Here is a 19,168-nt window from a genome sequence, read left to right as displayed (position 1 = left end):
TAAGAGGTCATGACTGGAAAATACAGGAGCTTAATAAGGAAGTTCACAGAAAGGGTGGTGGATGAATAGAATAACCTCTTTGAAGAGGTAATATAGTGAAAAAATACTGATATTAATTCAAGAATGCCTGGGATAGGTATAAGGTAGTCTCTGTTATGACCTGGAAATGAGCTGTAGATATACAGTACTAATAGCTTATCTAATGAACAATGGACAGACTTGGTGAGCCATGACATGTTTATCTGGAATCAACAGTTAGTCCTATGACAGGCTGACCTGGGAGATATAAAAAGGCATACTGTTTTGATAGGCTGAAGAAGCTGAATGTTCTGTGCAAGAGTGGAGCAGAAGTTGGGACTAGCTCAAACAACAGCTGAAGTGCATATTCAGAAAATGAATGGGTTTACAGTTAGCTTTATTGCTCTATGCAGGATTGAGCAATAGTAGATGCATAAAGCAACTAACCTTGCTCATGAGTGTTGGCACAGTTAGTAACTGATGAAGAATCCACTGTCAGAAAATAGTATTCATTCTGGAGGAGAAGAAAAACATTTGACCTAAGTTGCCCTAGCAGGAGGAACAGGCATGTTACCATTTGCTTTAGGGTGAGTCAGACTGAGTAAACATGCAGGTATTAAGGACATCTATGTAGTAGAAAGAACAGACTATGATGCAATCAGAGCCCCAGATGTATCAATTATTGGAGAATTTCAGTCATAGTTTCACTAACATTGTTTGGAATATGCAAACTTGCTTTTGGTCTAAGTTTTGTGGCAATAACAGATAGTGTGGATTCTGTTTTCATAAACTTAATTTATTGAAAGTATTGTCTTGACTTTCATAAATTTAATTTGTCGTCTTTTTTACTAAACAGTTGATAGATTCTTTCCTACTCATCAAATGCCCTCTTGGCAAAACATAGTGCTGTGATAGCAGCTTGGTAAAATTTATTCTGGCAAGATATAACTGCAGAGTTGATTGATAATGGCAGGTAAGCACTTATCAGTTCTGAGGAAGTATAAATCATCCTTGTAAAGAGCTGCATTAAGATAAGTGTGACCAGGTAGTAATTCATTTATAAGGACTGCAATAAGAAATATACATCAAAGTGAGCCATATGGGAGACCTACAGTAAGAAGGATTGGCAAAGACATTGTATGGGAGAGTTGGACTCAAAGATCTGCCAGAGAAGATGGTTCAAGCATCACTAAAGGCTTTCCTGTTTAAACTCATGCTTAGCTAGTTTCTTAAGTAGGAGGTGAGAGATCTAAAACATTTTTTCTTCTACATTAATACAGTACCAGTATGTCCTGCTGCACACTGTTATAAGATACATTCTTAAGTATGAGCAACTCAGTACAGGTTTTGTGCTCCTGAAGTCAAGACATTGGATATAGTTAAACACTAAAGGTCTCGGGTGGATAGGGTCATTTCTAGCAATTTAGAAAGGAGGAAGGCAGCAGGAAACTCATTCTGAAGTTCTTTTTTAATATTTGAGATGTATCCAACATTTGGAGGTGAAGTTTTTTTTTTTCTACCGAAGTTTTGGGAAGATGCCAACAGAAAGTGTACTATTTATTATACGAGTTAGAAGGGTATAGATGAATGGTAACATACTGCCTTTATGTTAGTGTCCCTATGTGCCTGAGACATTATCAGATAGACTCACTAGTAACAGAATGCCATGTCATAGACATAGAACTAGAAACATTAAAATACACACAGCCAGCTGGCTTCTGAAATACATAAGGGGTATAATATGACATGGTGTAACTTTATATATTTGTGGAATAATTCATCGGTTGATGCAAAATTTTATATGCATCCTAAAGTGTCAAATGCCATATATACTGCTTACGGATAATTAAAGCACTGAGGCATACCTGTGTGCAAATATGTGTGTGTGTGTGTGTGTGTGTGTGTGTGTGTGTGTGTGTGTGTGTGTGTGTGTGTGTGTGTGTGTGTGTGTTGGGGTGGGGGGGGGTCTCTGTGTAAGCATTTGTATGTAAAAGCATGCTATGCTCTCAAAAATACCAGTTAGCCATGAACTTTTACTGTACTTGCACGTAGACTTGAAAACAGGAAATGTATTTAATGCACCCTTTTATAAGTTTGTCTTTTAAAATTAAAAAGGTAATGCCATAAACATAATTTGCTAGAGAGAGGCTGTAAGTGTTGTGGGGTAATGAGCTGAGGAAGTATAACAAAGATCTGAATACACTAAAATACCTGTGCAGTGAAAGGAACCAAATACCTGATGGCAGCTCGGGTCCAACAGCTGCAACAGTAAGTAATAACCGGGTGATTTGTTTCCCTTTTTGCAAAATACTTCCAGCTATAAATAATAAAACGCACAGTGGCTGCTACTAAACCTAAGATATAGCCAAGTGCTGTAACCTCCTCAAGAAAATGTACTGTTCATTTATGGCACAAATCCTGTCAAGCTGTGTGCCATTCATAAAAGTAGCCTTTTTAATTAAAATAAAATGTAGTTCTGATTAAGTATATTGCAGTAAAAAATCATCAATCATGTAATATGTTTTTGTTATGCAGTCATGAGGTTTCATATGTTTCTGCCATTTACTATTTGAGTTTGGAGAAGGGCAGTATTCTTATTCTAAAACAACAAGTCATCTAGTGGACCAAAAGAACTAAAGTATGCGCAGAGAATAGAAAAAGAAGTTTCTGGAAGCGTAGCAGGCAGTCTTAATTCCACACTTTACTTGAACAAATTACAAACATGCACACAAACACAGAGAAAGCCTTCGGCTTAGACAGACTCAAATGAAAGAATATTATGTTTTCACTTCTATGGTACTTTCTTGAAGTCATTCTCCAGATAAGTGAGGTACTTTAAAAAAAAAATGCATTTTAAGATTTGATGTGGATACACCAACAATTTACAAAGCAGAGCCGTTCTTCTATGAGGGTAGGTTAGCAGATGCACAAAGTGATTGTACAGTGATATGTTATTGCTGGAACCAAATCCTAAGTAAAATCACATAGTAAAATGCTTACCATAAAAGAGTGACTTGTGTTTCACTTCTGCCCTTCTGCAGTTTGGGTCTAGCAAGCAAATTTCAAAACTTCTTGCAGCTGTTCTCATTCTGCAGTTGGTACCTTGTACAGTCATTGAAAATTAGATCTGCGATAATGTCTGATGTGGAAGAAGCTGTAAACTGTAACCAGCCTCTGCCCTGTTGATAACTTTAAGGCTATTATGAAGATACACAAACAAGAGCGTGTCAAGCAAAAATTAAAGTTTGGTCCTGTTATGATCCCCTGATCTCCAGAAACAGCTGTACCTCATTTTGTGTTGCTTTTTATCTGTGTTTACTTGGCTAATTTGTTGAATAATGTATGGTGAACTTCTAAACCAAGATCTTGAGTAAACAAGTTGACAGTACGATTGCTGTCACTTGGAAACTTTCGTTCTACTTTTTTTTTTTTTTGCCATGGTGTGCTTTCCATCAGTTGATCTGTATGTTCCACTTGTTTTTTTTTCCTGAAATTTCTGAAATGATAAAGAAGCAAGAAATTAGGATCTGTACCCTAGAGCTGCAGAATTTAAAATGCCACATCAGTAAAACCAAAAAAAAAAAAAAAAAAAACACACACACATATATCTATGAGCTAGATATTTGTGTGTCCATACATACATTTATACAACAAGCCTGTTTCCCTTATTTTTGCTGAAAGCTCAGCCACATCTCATAAAAATAGAAACATCTGAGTTTTCTAGAAACATCTGAGTTTTCTTCTGGTCTGTCTAGAACATTTTATTGTCTAAAGCCAAAACGTGCTAATAAAATATAAATGTTACTGCAAAATATGTCAAATACCACAAACCTGGGGCTCTTACGATCCCATTTTTGCACTCTAGGGTATTCAGTTCAATATGAGTGTAACCAACTGGTGAGACAAGGGATGCATAATAATTACTTAGGACCAAGCTTATTTACTGAACATGAAGCATTTGACACACAGCAACAGCAAGAGAAAGTGGGCATCTGTGGCTGGATAGAATGTTGAAAGCATACTTCATGTTCTAAATGACAAATTACATTCCTTGTATGAATGTAAAAAAAGAAAAGGATGGATTAGTGATGAGATAGACATAAGATTCTTGTGCCCATCAGCAATTTTAGCAAGTGCAGTGGATTTGGGGCACAAAGGTTTTACAAATGCCTTCTGGCTGTGTAGGTAGGCAGTCTCCAGACCATGTTTCCCCTGCAGGGTACAGACATAGACCACAGTTGAAAGCTCGTGGAGCATATAGACCAGTTGTTGTATCCATCTCTCAGTGCTGCCGGTGTGAGGCCTACACTATATCACAGTACCTAAAGCATGACAACTGACCTCAGAGAGACAACAATGCAGTATATTAAATTGGTACAGGACATCAACTAATACACCAGTCAGGGGCCATAACAATGATAACGTACAATACTGAAAGCATGTTGAAATACAAAAACTCGTACTACAATTTTAGTATTTTTTTTTTTTTATCATTTAGAAAACTCCTAAAAATACCTGTAAGTAAAGTGCTACATTTAACATGATGTTTTTGTATCACAAGAACAGAAGCATGCCAGTGTTGTAGCACACATCACAACAGTACAGAAAACAACAGCCTGAGCCAGACAATGGCTGGGGGTTTCTTATCCAGCAGTATAATGCCAATGCACCAGACGTACGCCCTAAGAATTGCATAAGTAAAAATTTATGCATAACTGTCTTGTTCTACTACCCTGAAGAACTGGGGATCCCTGAGTATATGCTGCAACAGTTATAATCTGCAGTTATTACTACTGCTAAAAAATCCAAAATGTTTTTAAATAATAACAACAGGATCTGACTTGGTTGGTAAAGTACACATTTAACATTTTGTTGGCCTCAAAAAGTTGCTCTCAAGTTCACATATGAGTATGGCAACTTCATTTATAGCATTATTTGCATTGGAGTACAGTAGACTTCAACAATTGTGGTAGATTTTGTCATGTACTTTTTATCAGGGTGAGAATGTGGCTTTAGATAATGTAATATAAAACTTTGTGTACTATGTCACTGTGTTGATGCAGTTATCTTAGCATGGAAAAGCTGAAACCAATGACACCTCAAAAATGATTTAAAATAGTTATTCTACAAGGTGTGAGATACTATGTCACTATCTCTTGTGAAAACCTAGCAAGTAACTGCTACAGGTTCAGTCACCAAAGACTTTCTTCTCAACAACTTTTTTTTTTTACTTAACATTCTTGTTTTGGATCTTTTCAAAAGCATCTGCTGCTTCTCAGTATTTCTGTCCTCACTGGATATTCTAACTCCTCTCACCCCCCTCCCCCAAAGTCAGAGGCATTAACTGACCACTATGATTGGCAGATGTACTGGAACACATTAAACAGAACTAATACCTCTCCAAGTCTATAGAGAACATCATGTAGAGGAGTTAACACTTTACATTTCCAGTCTCACTCCAGGAATGGAACATTTGAGAATTTTCTCCCCAGACAGTGATTCAGGCACATGGACTGCCTTGGCATTTAACAAGGGTCATTGCTATGCAGAGCACTAAAGTCACCCAAATCCATGGTCTCTTTGCCCTGGAAAAGGACTGGTAGTTCTTGGACAGTTTTTTTTTTCCCCATCAGCCAACTTTGCTCCCATCTAAAACTGAGGCAGCTCAGGAATATGAAGCATGACAGGAAACAATCCACTTTATAACAGTGAAAATAACTTGGCAACATTTGGGAAAACTAATCAAACTATGTCAAACTGTATTAAAAGCAAAAATGTATTTTAATTTAACTTGTTTTAATAAAAAAAATCCAGACCATGAATTTTATGGCTGGATGATGTATCTTTGCACTGCTGTGCCAGCTTCCCACAAAATCCTTGGATAATTTGTATACAACTGCAGTGCACCAGGGTTTGCCAAAATGAGCAGTTAGAAGCCTAGGATTTCAGCAATCTACTGGGCATGACAGCTTTTACATAAAAACAAAGATGGTACTAGATATAACTTACTTTCTTAGTGGTGAAATGACTTTGCAAATGGCATAGTTCTTGAAAAGGTGCAGTGGATTAAAGGGGAGAGGGGGTTCCATGAAGAAAATACACTTTATAGCTCCTAAAATGGACATTTTAGTAAACTGGAGAAATGCTGCATTTCACAGTGATCGTTTCAGCTGACTAAATTTTGATGACCTGAGGTTCATTGGGTCAGTGTGTATATATATATATATATATATATATATATATATATATATATATATATATATATATAGATATATATATATATATATATATATATATAAAAAATTGTATATATTTTACATCACTTACTCAAAAGTACCTATGCACAATAAAACTAACTAAATAAAAAATAACACTGTAATCTGAGGGCAGTTTTTTTTTTCAGATTTAAAATGTGTTCTTTTAGTTGACTTTTAGGCATGGTAAATTAATTTATTTCTCTCTGACATATGGGTTAATCAGCATCAGACCTGTAAGAGGGCAGATCATCAGAAGGATATCTATGGCATCTGATGATACTTCAGCTTTCTTTGGAGACAATGTTAGGACCATGCTTGGAGTGAGGGACCTTCTAGAGGAGTAATGCTGGTCATTGCTGGATTACGGGCATCATGGACCTGGAGCTGAAAATTATAAGGGTTCTATTTATGTGCTGTGACAACAGCACAGGATATCAGACCAAACTGGGACTAGAACCAGCAGGGCCTACTTCACACATGTGGGCCTGGAGACAGCTCCATCAGTCCCCTTGTTAATGTCGGCTTGCTACTGGTATATTCTAAACAAACTGCTGTAAACACTTCTGAACTAGACAGGCTGCAGTATAGAGCTGGATCCTGTCCCACCTGTGTCCATTTGAGAGCAACATCCAGAGATAACCTGCACTGTAATTCAAGAGCTGACACCACAGCCTGTTACAGATCAACCTTCTTTCTCCTTAACTAAATTAAGCTTGGTCAAACAGGAGTGGCTAGTTGTTGCCACAGGATTCACAACAGTTTATTAACCCAGCTTTAGTCAGATTGTGAAAAATAACTGAAAGAAAGTTAACAATGGAAAATGTTAATTTTAACTAAAACACAAAAAGCAGTTTTGTAGGAGGCGAGCTCCCCTGCACCCTGCATTGGTGGTTATGTCCCTTATACACTGCATTTCTGAATCACTGACTTTGAGGTCACTCAATATTAGTGGTAAAGGGAAACTTATGTACCTCAAATCTTTATGATATGAATAAAATCAAGCTGACTTAAGCTACAAAACAAGAATTCAACCAAATATGATCTGCTAATCCCATTGTGAGCAAAGATGCAACCACACTAGTGGTGCAAAGGTAAGGCATCTGTCAGAAGTGCTGGACACCTGAATTCTGGAATGTACTTGGAACACTAGTAGGGATGGCCCAGTGGAGGATTAGGATGAAGCAGCCAATGGCCATCTCTCCTGTGGTTAGGGAAGGTTTGAGTAATCTAGCCTGTGTGACCTCTGATGAAGACCTGAAGCCTAACAAATCATCTCAGGACAATTGCACTAGTTGCTTTCACAGATACAGATCATGATCAAATGGTGAACACATGATGGCTCCCATCTCCATGCTTGCAACTCCCCACGGGATCCCAAGCTTCCCAGGACTAACCTTGAATTGCAGTAATGGTCGATTTCCTAAGAAGTCAGGAGTCTCACCTGGCAAAGAATTATATCCAGGAGAGGTACCAGTTAAATAGCTACAGGGGGATCTGGGATTGGGTGAACAAGGAAACCAGGGGAGGCTGCTGAAGGAAGTGCAAGAGTCAGGTGGGGGCAGCAAAAAAAAAAAAAAAAGTTTGGCAAATGTAATCCACATCACCTATTACCTCACCTGGAGGAATGCAAGTGGCTTAGACAACAAAACAGTATACCTAAGAAGAACATGTCTAGAGTAGAACTCCCACTTATTTTAATAAATGCAAAGCCCCCCCCACACACACACACACACTGCCAACTGTATGTACTATTCTGCAGTGTGCAGTATTTATTTATGAAAGCATTTCCCATCTGGATTAGCCAGTGGACAAGAATATGGGCAACCACAAGGCAGGAGCGAGAAATCTGTACAAGCAAGAAGACCTTATACCTATTTAAGTCTAAGCATACCTTATAGGGCAGTAGTACCATGGGAATTTTTCTGTTATCCCGACTGCCACTTCAGGGTTTCATGAGCTGCAGACAGTGGCATCTGATAATGCACAGATCCTAGTAACATGTCACAGCCCTGTGTTAGCAGGAAATCATAGTGAAAAGATATTTACACAACAGGCAATGTTAGCGGAGGTGTTTCTTTAAAAATGACCACCAAACTGACCAAAGGTTGCTGTACTGCAAAGCAGACAGAAAATGAAGGGAATTACTGCAGTATTTTATGAGCGGCTTCACAACAGATCAGCAAAACGCAAAGAATGAAGTAGCTGTTTGGCACTATAATTGTTTTCCAGCAATAGGCTCAAGAAAATACAGAAGAATAGTAATTTGACCTGGAATCTAAATGTTTTTCTAGGTCAACATAATGTCTTTCAAACAGGATTAGTTACTCACACCTACACCTACAAAAGTAAATCTGAAACAATAATTCGTGAGATTGTAAATTTTGGTACATCACTGATTGGGTTTTGAAAGTAAATTGTTCATTGCATCCAAGTGGGGACCTCCATTATTAAATTTACAACACAGCAAATTCAGACAGTATTGGCTTTCCATAGTTTGCAGGAGTGTATTAATAATTAATTTAAAAGGAGATATTTTATTCTGATAACATCTTTACCTGAATATTTACTATGACAGGACTCTGATACATAGTATTCTGAGCCATAGATTTTATTAATACTCCAACAGCAGACATTGTTCTTATTAAAAGGGGCTGGACACATTCCTCTTAACCAGCTACCTATACCTGCCACTGACCATTGTTAAGTATCAGGAAGGTATACCAACTCACAATGCAAGAAAAATAACTTGGCTTCTGAATGGGCTATAGAACACAAGACTGCAGTTAGTGTTATACACCTACAGAGAATAGGTCTGTAACTTCCTTTGTACAAGGTAGAAGAGGAATTAAACTTGATACATGCAGGAGGATCATCGGAGAGCATAGGAATAAAGGAGCAAAATAGCATGGAAGTGCAACTATCTCAGGAAAATGACACAAGGGGAGTTCTGCGGTAGACTCCATTGGGAGCCAATGGAAAGCGGATTGAAGAGAGTGATAGGAGCCATTTAGCACTATTGTCTTTTCTCACATATTCTTGCTGGCTCCAGAGATGGAAGAGCAACACTTTTTGAACAGTAGTAGACCAAAAAAATGGAAATATGACTGTAAGGGTTTCTTCTCTAAGAATGATACGAACCTGCAGCTGTGAATAAATATCTGTGAATATATAATCAAACAACAAGAGAAAGTCTGAAGCATCCTGTTAAAGAACACTAATTTGTAGCCACACCACATGCAAAATAAATATAAGCAAACAGTGCAGCTTTTGAAGGGATACAGACTTTAGAGGTGGAGACTACATGCAGAGTCCAAGTCCAGCTGCAGCAGTATTAAGAATATATTATGTAACAAGTTGAAGCCTTTTCAGTAGAACCACGTTTTTTTTTTTTGTCAGTTTAGGAGATCAGAGCAAAGGAAATTACTTTACAATAACTGTATGCTCAAAGGGAATGGGGTAAGAAGGCACTTAACCAGGAAGAGCTCCTGAGTCACCCCTAAAAAGATGTGCTTGTACTTAATGGGTTAACCCAGTTAACAAAATTAAAGAAAAGGCTGACAGATGAAAGTGACTGATTATCTGCAGCATAACCTTGGTGTGCGTCACCTGCTCTCCACATTAGAGCATAGCTGTAAGTAGGACTTAGCAAACCACCCATGTCACCCCCTTCCTGATATTTACATACCACATGAGCAGCTGCTTAGCTACATAAAGGTGTGTGTGCATGCTTATCTGACTGTGTGTGTGTGTGTGTGGGGTGTGTTAGCAGATGCCATGTGACTCTGTCATAGTGTGTGTGTGTGTGTGTGTGTGTGTGTGTGTGTGTGTGTGTGTGTGTGTGCTTCGGGGTTAGGCATGTTGCATGCAAGGCAGGATCACTAACACAGTTGCTGTCACACTGAAAGTGTATATTGTATTGCATTTACCAGTTATTGCCCCACTTTGCCTCATTAGGAGCGACTGAAACTGACATTCCCACTGTCTTTTGGGTAGGGAGGTACCCACTCTGACTACAGACTATAATGATGCTGTCATTTTTTGAGGACTACAGGTGTAACTACACACAACACTTTGGTATTGTTCAACTTGTTGCAACAGATATTGTGTTCTTCTTCACCATCACTTATGCATTACTGTCATCCTTAGACTTAAGCTCACAAGTGGCATATTTTACATATTACTGATTAATACTGGGAAAAGTTTTTTAAAAAAATACTGCAAAGCAGATTACATATCTGGAAATTTTTACTGAAGTACGTTATGGCAGAATGGACTCTCCTATGTCACTGTTTGAGGTGGCAGTAACAAAGTCTATCTTATGTCCACTTACAAAGTTGCGGAAAGCTTCTCAGAAATGGATATTTTGTTCAGAATGGAATTACCTGAACTCTATTCAATGACTTCAACTTAATCACATATTGCAGGTCTGCCTTGCTGAAATCAATAACCTTAGGGTGTAACAAAATGTTTCACTTAACCTTGAGGTTGGACTCTAAGTTAGTATATTTAGACAAGTAGGGAATGGGGCTTGCTCCCAAGCAAAGCCATTATGTTTGCTATATTAGTAAAAGTCAGGATACGACAATGACATTAAATTTCTGCTGGCTTGTTTTATGTTTGTGACTTCAATTATTATGTATTACTCAAAAACTATATCCAAATGATCCTCTATGGCTTGCATTAGCTAAAAAAAGTTATGGAGCATTTGATTATTTTCAACTTCCATTTAACTGTGTCCAGTGGGATTCTTTTTTTTTTTTCCATGCCCTTGACATGCTGTATATGATGGTATCTTAATTACATTTTCTTCTAGTGCACTGCAAAAAAAAAAAAAAAAAACTAAAACAGAAACAGTTATAAACCTTGTACACACTTGTACATGAGCACAAGTGGATATTTTAAATTTAGGCATAAAAGATGCACACAGCTGGTAGCATACTGGAAGCATGGATACGCCTGTTTGACCCATAATGATATTGTTTTCCGCACATTTACAGAATCTTGTGATGTCACTGTCAGTCAAACTGTAGATGGCAACACTGACAACACAGGATTATAAACACTGAGGCACATTACTGTCAGTATAGGACAGACACAATAAAAAATTTGTAGCCTATTATCATGTATTCAGATGCCAAGTCCCTACATTAAATGGACTTTCACTGACTCTTGCACCTTCAAGATTCTGAAGTCTGATGACTGAAAGGTTTAAATTAACCAGCCTTCGATGATGGTAAGGTATGCTTACACAGGATTTAGAGCTCTCCTTCTAGAAGTACCATAAAAAAGGGAGCAGCTCTGCTCTGTGCAGGAAGCATTTCCCTGAAGCGAAGGAGAGGCAAAACCACAGTTTTGCATGATATCAAGATAGGAATGTAATAAGCAAAAAGAAGATGCTGAAGACATACAATACCATGTTCACTTCTTGCATTAAATACTCATAGATTGCAGAAGGGACTTGCACTAATGACTGAAATTGATATTGAAGAGTAGTTTGTGGTGTGTGGCTGTATTGAGAGAGTGGTGGTAAGGGGGTGGCTAGAAGTGCCATTTTTAAATGTATGCAGTCCTCATACAGGCAGATGTAGAAAATCTCATAGTTCATAATAACAAGCAGGAAAATATTAATAATGAATACCCATGCATATTACAAGGCATAAACAGAGAACTCACACAAAACTGAGTAATAGAAATACAATAAATAAAAAACATTGTGCATTAAACACTTAAATATATTTGTCTTTAATCTAAAATTAAAATATTGAAAATAATCAGTTGAGACATAAGTCACATAATTAATTCCTGCACAATGTGAAGACATTTTTCTCAAAGAAGGGGGTAGTTTATTTGATGTTGTAGTCAACACCCTCATAGCCACCCCCAATCAGGAGAACAGATCTGTGAAATTTATATAATCAAATACAGCTTCAACTTGAAGACGCTATTGCAACTACTTGATGTATATTTCCTGCTCAAAAAGTCATACAAAGTGAAGTTCTTTGTTTTTCCCTTTTCTCTTTTGCAGTTGCATCTGGTAGTATTTATTTATTTACTTCCTTTTGATAACTGTTTAACAGCACTGATTACAAGGGACTTCCTTCAGATTTAATTTCAGACTAGCTAATAATAACAGATAGGCATATTTCAAACAGTGACAACATTATGACTCATTCTTGAAAAAGAACTTTTAAGATCAAAATACATTTCTAAGTCTTTCAATGAATAAATAAGTCTATTTTATTTTACCTCAGGTCTAACCAAATTCCGTCAGCAAAAAGCTACGACACTCTTAATGATAAAGTCCTCAACAAGATATTTATTAACAAAAAAAAAAAATGCGGCACACAGTGTCAATCAGCAATGAAATGGTTAAGACTGAGGGTTACAATAAATTTCTGATGGAAATTCAGTTATGCGGCCTTTTGTTGTTTTGCTTGTCATAATGGTGTATGGGGGGTCTTATTGAAAATCAAATCCTTTTTAGGTATATATTGTCCAAGTAAAGTTTTCAATATTTGAAATCCCTGACTGGGTAACAGACTGGTAAGGGGGATGGGTTAAGGATGTCAGTGAGACAGAGATAGACAGGCAAAAAGAAAGCATGAGGACTCAGACACAATTGTTCTATTCATGGGCCCCAGACATGGATTTTAGCCCCTCCTGATCAGACACAATGGGGCTCCTGCTTTCAGCGCTTCTGCACATTGTTTGCAGTATGTTTTTCATTCTCAGCTGTGGGATAATGGATATGTATTGTGTGCTTGGCTGGACAGGATTTTGGAGGGAGAGAAACAGCATTTGTTTGCTTGTCAAGAAAAGTTGGCAAGAAACAGGATAGGGAGTGGCGTCTGTCCTCAACATTGGACTTGGGTTCAATAAAAACAATTTTTTAAAATATTAAAATGCAATGCAAGGCATTATTTTCTACCTTAGAGGACTATGCAGAGTGATGCTGAGAATAAGAAATACCTGCTGGAGGAGCTTGTAAGCAAAGAGTTAACCTATGTTATTAGCACTCACACAGTAGGCAGGATTTTAGAGTTCTTTCCACTCATACATTAAATAGTTATGACTTTCTCTTTCTCATTTCTCCCTTCCCCCTGCCAAGATTATTCATAATATGATAAAACACTTTGCTTGGTGAACTGATATGTCATTTCATTACTTGGTTGGAGTGGGCTGTACTGGAATATGGAGTGCTAAATTTGGCAAGCAGTCAATATTCATATGACCAAACCAAGAAACTTCTATGCCAACAAGCAGGTTTGCCACCTTTTCACAAGCCCAAAGGGGGGAGAATTTGTATGAAAAGATGATATTTTGTGGGATAAAGAATACCCACAAACAATGCAAAGGTCTAGACTTTTTTTTGTCAAAATAAAAGCTTACTCTTAGAATTTGAGTTGTCTCAAGTTATAAAAACATATTCCAGATATAAAATAATTGTTTTATGCAACTATTACAGGAAACTTAACAGTTGTTCTAAAATCTCAGGACATTAGCCATTTTTCACTGGACACAACTGTTCAACTAGGGACTTTCTTGCATAAAAAAGGACAGGCAGTAACCCTACCAACAAGGTATTAGTGGAACAGAAAAGACATGGTATATGCTTGGAAACGAGGCAATGTACTGGCAAATTATCAGTTCTTAGGAATTAAAAGTAGATTTAAAAGTAATGCTTGGATTCAAATGCTGTTGACTATTCAGGTATACAAAGCACAGCAGTTCCAGAAGTAATACTCATACCGAGATATATCAGTTAATATTTGTTGATGGGATTGGACTGCCACCAATGCAGGTACAAAAAGACTGTTAGCCTCATAGTGTATCACTGCACTGTTTGACTCACATCTTTAAGGATAATGCTACCATTATGTGTTTGAATTCCACATCTTATTCAGCAGTGAAAAGTACCCCACTTCAACCAGTATGGAACTGTAACTTTCTTTAGAGGTCTACATTTGTTTTCTAGAAGCCACCAGCTGAGTTTTTTTTAAATATTACATTAGGTTTTAGCATATCACAACAAAACTGTCAATTTCAAGGGGCAGTGCCCATGATACAATACACTTTTTTATCACGTAATGTCACTGGTAAATGGATAGTTCTCATTAGCAAAATTGAATACATAAATAATGTCTTATGTTATAATAATACTTTACATACACAATACTTGAAGCTTACTTACTACGTACAATGTATAATTTGAGGATGCAATGAGGCACAAGGCCAAAGGCTTAGCACCACCCGTTCCCACACATGCTTTTACTGACATACAAATACATCTCTTACATGGCTCAGCCTTAGTGCATGTGTAATGTGAGGCTGTGCATTCTGCATGGCTGAGTAAGATCAGTGTTACATAGGATCCTGCTAACCCATGTCTGATCACCAAACAGGCTGTGTACAATCCTTTGCTTTTTTATAAAAATAGTTCTTAAATGAGAGTAAAGTCCATTTGCCATGTTAAAGCAGACCTACAAAGCCAGATGGTATAGGACACAAAGTAGAAATACTTTAGACTTACTGAAGATCAAAATGAAAAATCACTAAATCACTGGATACTAGAAAGGAGGACGACGGCTGAACTACTAGAAAGGATGAGGAGGAGGGAAAGTCAAGAATACTAGAAATCAGCAGAATTCTTCACATAAGTGTTAAAAAATGGCAGTGCAGAGGACCACTTTGGCATAACAGGAATGGTAAGTATGGAGTCATGGTTGCAGATAAGAAAGTGACCAGGAAGTAAACACTGAATTGAATCAAGGTACTTTTGTAATATAAGGGCCAAGTTCCAGATGAGCTACCCTTCCAAGTTGTGGAAGGATAAAAACTTTGGTAATAGTGCTTAGTGATTAAATGATTAAACAATATAATCCTTTTTCAGGAACGACAACAGTGCCGTAGGACGACAGTCAGACCCTGGCTGTAGTAGTAGCTCTCTTGAATAAAGGGCAGTTCTTGTAATGTACCAGGCAATTAAGGCTTGCTAGTGCTGTTCTATCCCACAAAAGGTAACAGATGTTTTGCCATCCAAGTGTGATCCATTTTTGTGACTGGGTTGAACAAAGAGATCTCTCAGATTGTAATGTGTCTTGCTTCTAACAAGGCATTTAACATAATACCTTAAAGGAAGTTGACAATGGAACACAAGTGCATGTGAATTGTTCCAAATATGGTGAGGTGGATAAAAAACTGGATGACCAACTTGAAGCTGATGGATCTGTTTGGGTGAAGAACATATAATGGCAGGACTGTTGCAGGGGCACTTTGTCAGAAACTGGTTGAACAGTGTATCTGTGTTCTATAAAATACTGGGAATGAATAGATAAAGACAAACCTTTTCTTATCAAGCTTGCAGAACTGGTCACAAACAAGGGTCTAGTTTCCATTGGGAAATGATGCAATTTGGGAGGACGGGTAGTTGGCACTTGGGATTTAACGGAAAAAAAGTTCAAGTTTTGCACTCCATTTGGAGAAACCGATGCAATCTTATGTTACAGTAGGTGTGGCATTAGGAATAACTATGGATAGTGAGAGTGGGTTGGTAGAAAGTGTACAATGAAGAGCATATCGCTTCCAAGCCTGCTCCTAGGTGATCTGTATTTAAATCAGAGGTTTATCCCTCAGTGTCACACAGCTAGCACAGGCCATCTGCAAGACACAGGTTGACATTAGTGGGGAGCTTGGAGCAGCCTGTCTATCCCTGGAGGAGTGTTCCCAGCACAAGAATCTGGTAGTCTATTGGCCATTTTGGGCTAATTTCTAGCTCTTTCAAGTCTTCCTGTATAAAACCCGCTTTAGCGCGGCTTTACGCAATTTTGCGCATAGTGCAGCTTAATTGGGTTTAAACCATTCTCGGCTCCACAAAGTCTGCTCTTCACTTTTCCCCTTAGAACTGATCTAGTTCTCATAAAAAACACCCTGTTCCCACTCTAAAGCCTGGCACTTGCTCACTAAAGCAATTACATAAGTCAGCACTAAAAAATTAAAAGCACTACACCCTCACAAACTCCCCTTGAGTACTTTGTTCCCCATTGGCCCTTTCTTTCAATTATAAAATAATTCCCAATACTATTCTAGCATGTCCAAAGGTCAGTTGTCAATCTCCTCTCTGGTCCAGCTGGTGAATCTGGGAATCTTGAGGCAATGTTACAACTGCCTCATGTACACAGACAACCCTCTCCTCCTCCCAACAAATTCCAACACATGTGAGAGATGCAACCATATAGCCAAACTGGAGGCTAAGCTCTCTCAACTCAGTACTGGCGTAACCAGTCAGGAGGAGAAGGAAACCACACTCACTACAATTCCAGTCTCACATAGACCTACCACGACAGCAAACCAAACACATAAACACACAAAAACATACTCGGAGGCTCTAAATAAAAATCTGCCTAAGCTGCAGAGACCTCCAAAGCAGACACCCAAGCAACCGCTACCACAAAACAAAACACGTGCAACACATAGCTCACAAAGCCAGTGTGCCGAACAGTCACAGCCCTTAAGGCTAAACAACACACCTGATACACCTGTAATAGATGACTCTATCGTCAGGCACACTGACATCCCGCTCACCAGGCTGAACAAGGAGATGGTCATGGTGAGCTGCCTGTCGGGCGCTAGGATCCGCCACATAACACAAGCACTCAGGTCACTCCAAGGCAAGTACAAATATGACTCAGCCATTGTCCATGCTGGTGTGAATGACCTGAGACATACCTCCCTGGACTACATGAAAAGAGACATAGAGGAGCTCTCTGAGCATGTAGCCCAGGCCGGTATGACCCTGACCTTGAGTAGCATCTTACCCTCACCAGGAATGATGCCACAATATGAAGACAAGATGATCAATTTCAACAATTGGCTTAAGTATTGGTGTCATTCAAAGGGGATCCAATGCCTGTCTGCCTGGGATGACATGCTCGACAAGCCACGATGCTTCGCTAGGGACGGCTTGCACCTGTCACCCCTGGGCTTTCGGATATTGGCAAAGGCTCTTGCCACCCCCATAGTGCCTTTTTTTAGGCAAGGCTCAAAAGACAAACTCACCTCCATAGGTATCACAAGGGATAAGAAACTAAGAGTAATGCTACTCAACGCCAGAAGTCTAAACCTCAAGATTCACGCACTCAAAACTCTCCTTAGCATGGAGAACATCGATATCTGTGCAGTAACAGAAACCTGGTTCAAGGCTCCCGAGATCACCCCAGCACTACCAGGTTATACCTCATACCATGTTTTTCTGCCCCAAAACTTGGACTGAACCACAAAAGGAGGGGGAGTATCAATATTCGTCAAAGATATCCACACCTCCAGGTTGGTGGCACAGCACGAAGCATCAGAGACTATCCATGTGCAACTAACAGTGGGTAAAACTGCCTTCCAGCTTATAGCCTGCTACAGACCACCCTCCCAAACCCAGGAACCCCACTCGGCCTTCCTGAGAACACTGGAAAATATGAAGGTCTCTCCAAACACCATTATATTGGGTGACTTCAACTACCCTAACATAGACTGGGAGCATTACTCTAGCTCCAACACCCTAGCCTGAAGGTTCCTAGAATTTATAAACTCAAATGCTATGGAACAACTTGTTGCCACTCCCACAAGAGGGGAAAATGTACTGGACCTGATCATCACCAACATGGGGACTCTATGGTCCAGACCAGAAGTGTATCCCTCACTGGTAAGATCAGACCATAAACTAATCTCACTAGATATTCACATCTCGACCCCAGCCCCTGCCCAGAAAACCACAGTGAAAAACTTCTCTAAAGCAAATTTCACACTCCTCAAAACCGAGGTGGAATCCTTCAAAGCCCCCGGGCCTGTGGAAAATACGGCCCAGACTGTAGAATCCTTTATAAACGCATTCTATGAACACCTTCAGGAATGCATGGATCATGCAATCCCAAATAAAACCAAGACCCAATCCTCCAAAGTTAGGTGTCCTGTCTGGTGGACCCCAGCCATAAACAAACTATACAACAGAAGGAGGAAGCTACTACATGATAGAGCAAAATCCCAAAAAGGGAAGGCATCTCTGATCAGTATTAGCAAAAACCTATGGGCACTCATAAAATCGTTTAAGGCCAGCTTCGAGAGAAAAATTGCACAGGACACTAAGGATAATCACAAGGCTTTCTTTAGTTATGTTAGGAACCTGGGTGGGAATTCCCAGATATGCTCAGAATTAGTCCAAAATGACAAAAAATACACCAAACCCACAGACATTGCCAACATCCTAGCTGACAGGTTCAGCGCAAACTCCCCCCCCCCTTCCCCACCAAAAGGGTAAATATCTATCCCAGCAGAGTGCTGCCCCCCTGACATCTCAGATGCTCAGGTAAGAGCCGCCTCTCCAAAGCAAAAACACAGCATCAATGGGACCAGACGGTGTCCCGGGCTGCGTCCTACATGAACTCCAAGAAGAACTAAACCCAAACATAAAACTACTGTTCAATCTCAGCCTTACTGAGGATATGTACCCAAAGAGTGGCGTACAGCAACAGTGGTCCCTCTCCACAAAGGTGGTGCCTCAACGGATCCTGGAAACTATCGCCCCATAAGCCTGACTAGCTTGGTCTGCAAAGCTATGGAAAGGATCATCGTGGACCTCATAAATAAAGATATTGGGGACCTACAGACACTGGATCCTACCCAGTTCGGCTTTGTTAAGGGCAGATCCTGCCTCTTAAACCTGGTTGATTTCTTTGAAACAGTCACCAAGGCCAAGGTGGTCCACACAGCCTACCTGGATCTTGCAAAAGCCTTCGATACAATACTCCACTCGGGCATTATAGATAAGCTCACCAGCTTAAATATAAACCCCTATGTCACTAGATGGGTTGCAAACTGGCTCAAGGACAGAACCCACATGGTTAGAA

The 19,168-nt window shown here is 39.1% G+C and overlaps 1 long non-coding RNA gene across 2 annotated transcripts in view; it reads right to left on the bottom strand.

Moving 5' to 3' along the window:
* The window catches only part of LOC122787294, a 620,810-nt gene that overhangs the window by 342,877 nt on the left and 258,765 nt on the right, over positions 1–19,168 (bottom strand). For both annotated transcript variants that reach the window (XR_006362560.1, XR_006362561.1), the window contains exon 3: positions 3,019–3,514. This is a non-coding gene — a long non-coding RNA (uncharacterized LOC122787294). The remainder of the gene's footprint in view (positions 1–3,018; positions 3,515–19,168) is intronic.

This window comes from Protopterus annectens, chromosome 13.part0, assembly GCF_019279795.1.
Source record: "Protopterus annectens isolate FY-2018-M chromosome 13.part0, PAN1.0, whole genome shotgun sequence".
Taxonomy (NCBI): domain Eukaryota; kingdom Metazoa; phylum Chordata; order Ceratodontiformes; family Protopteridae; genus Protopterus; species Protopterus annectens.
Note: the sequence above shows the minus strand (reverse complement) of the source record. Positions and strands in the feature narration are given on the sequence as shown.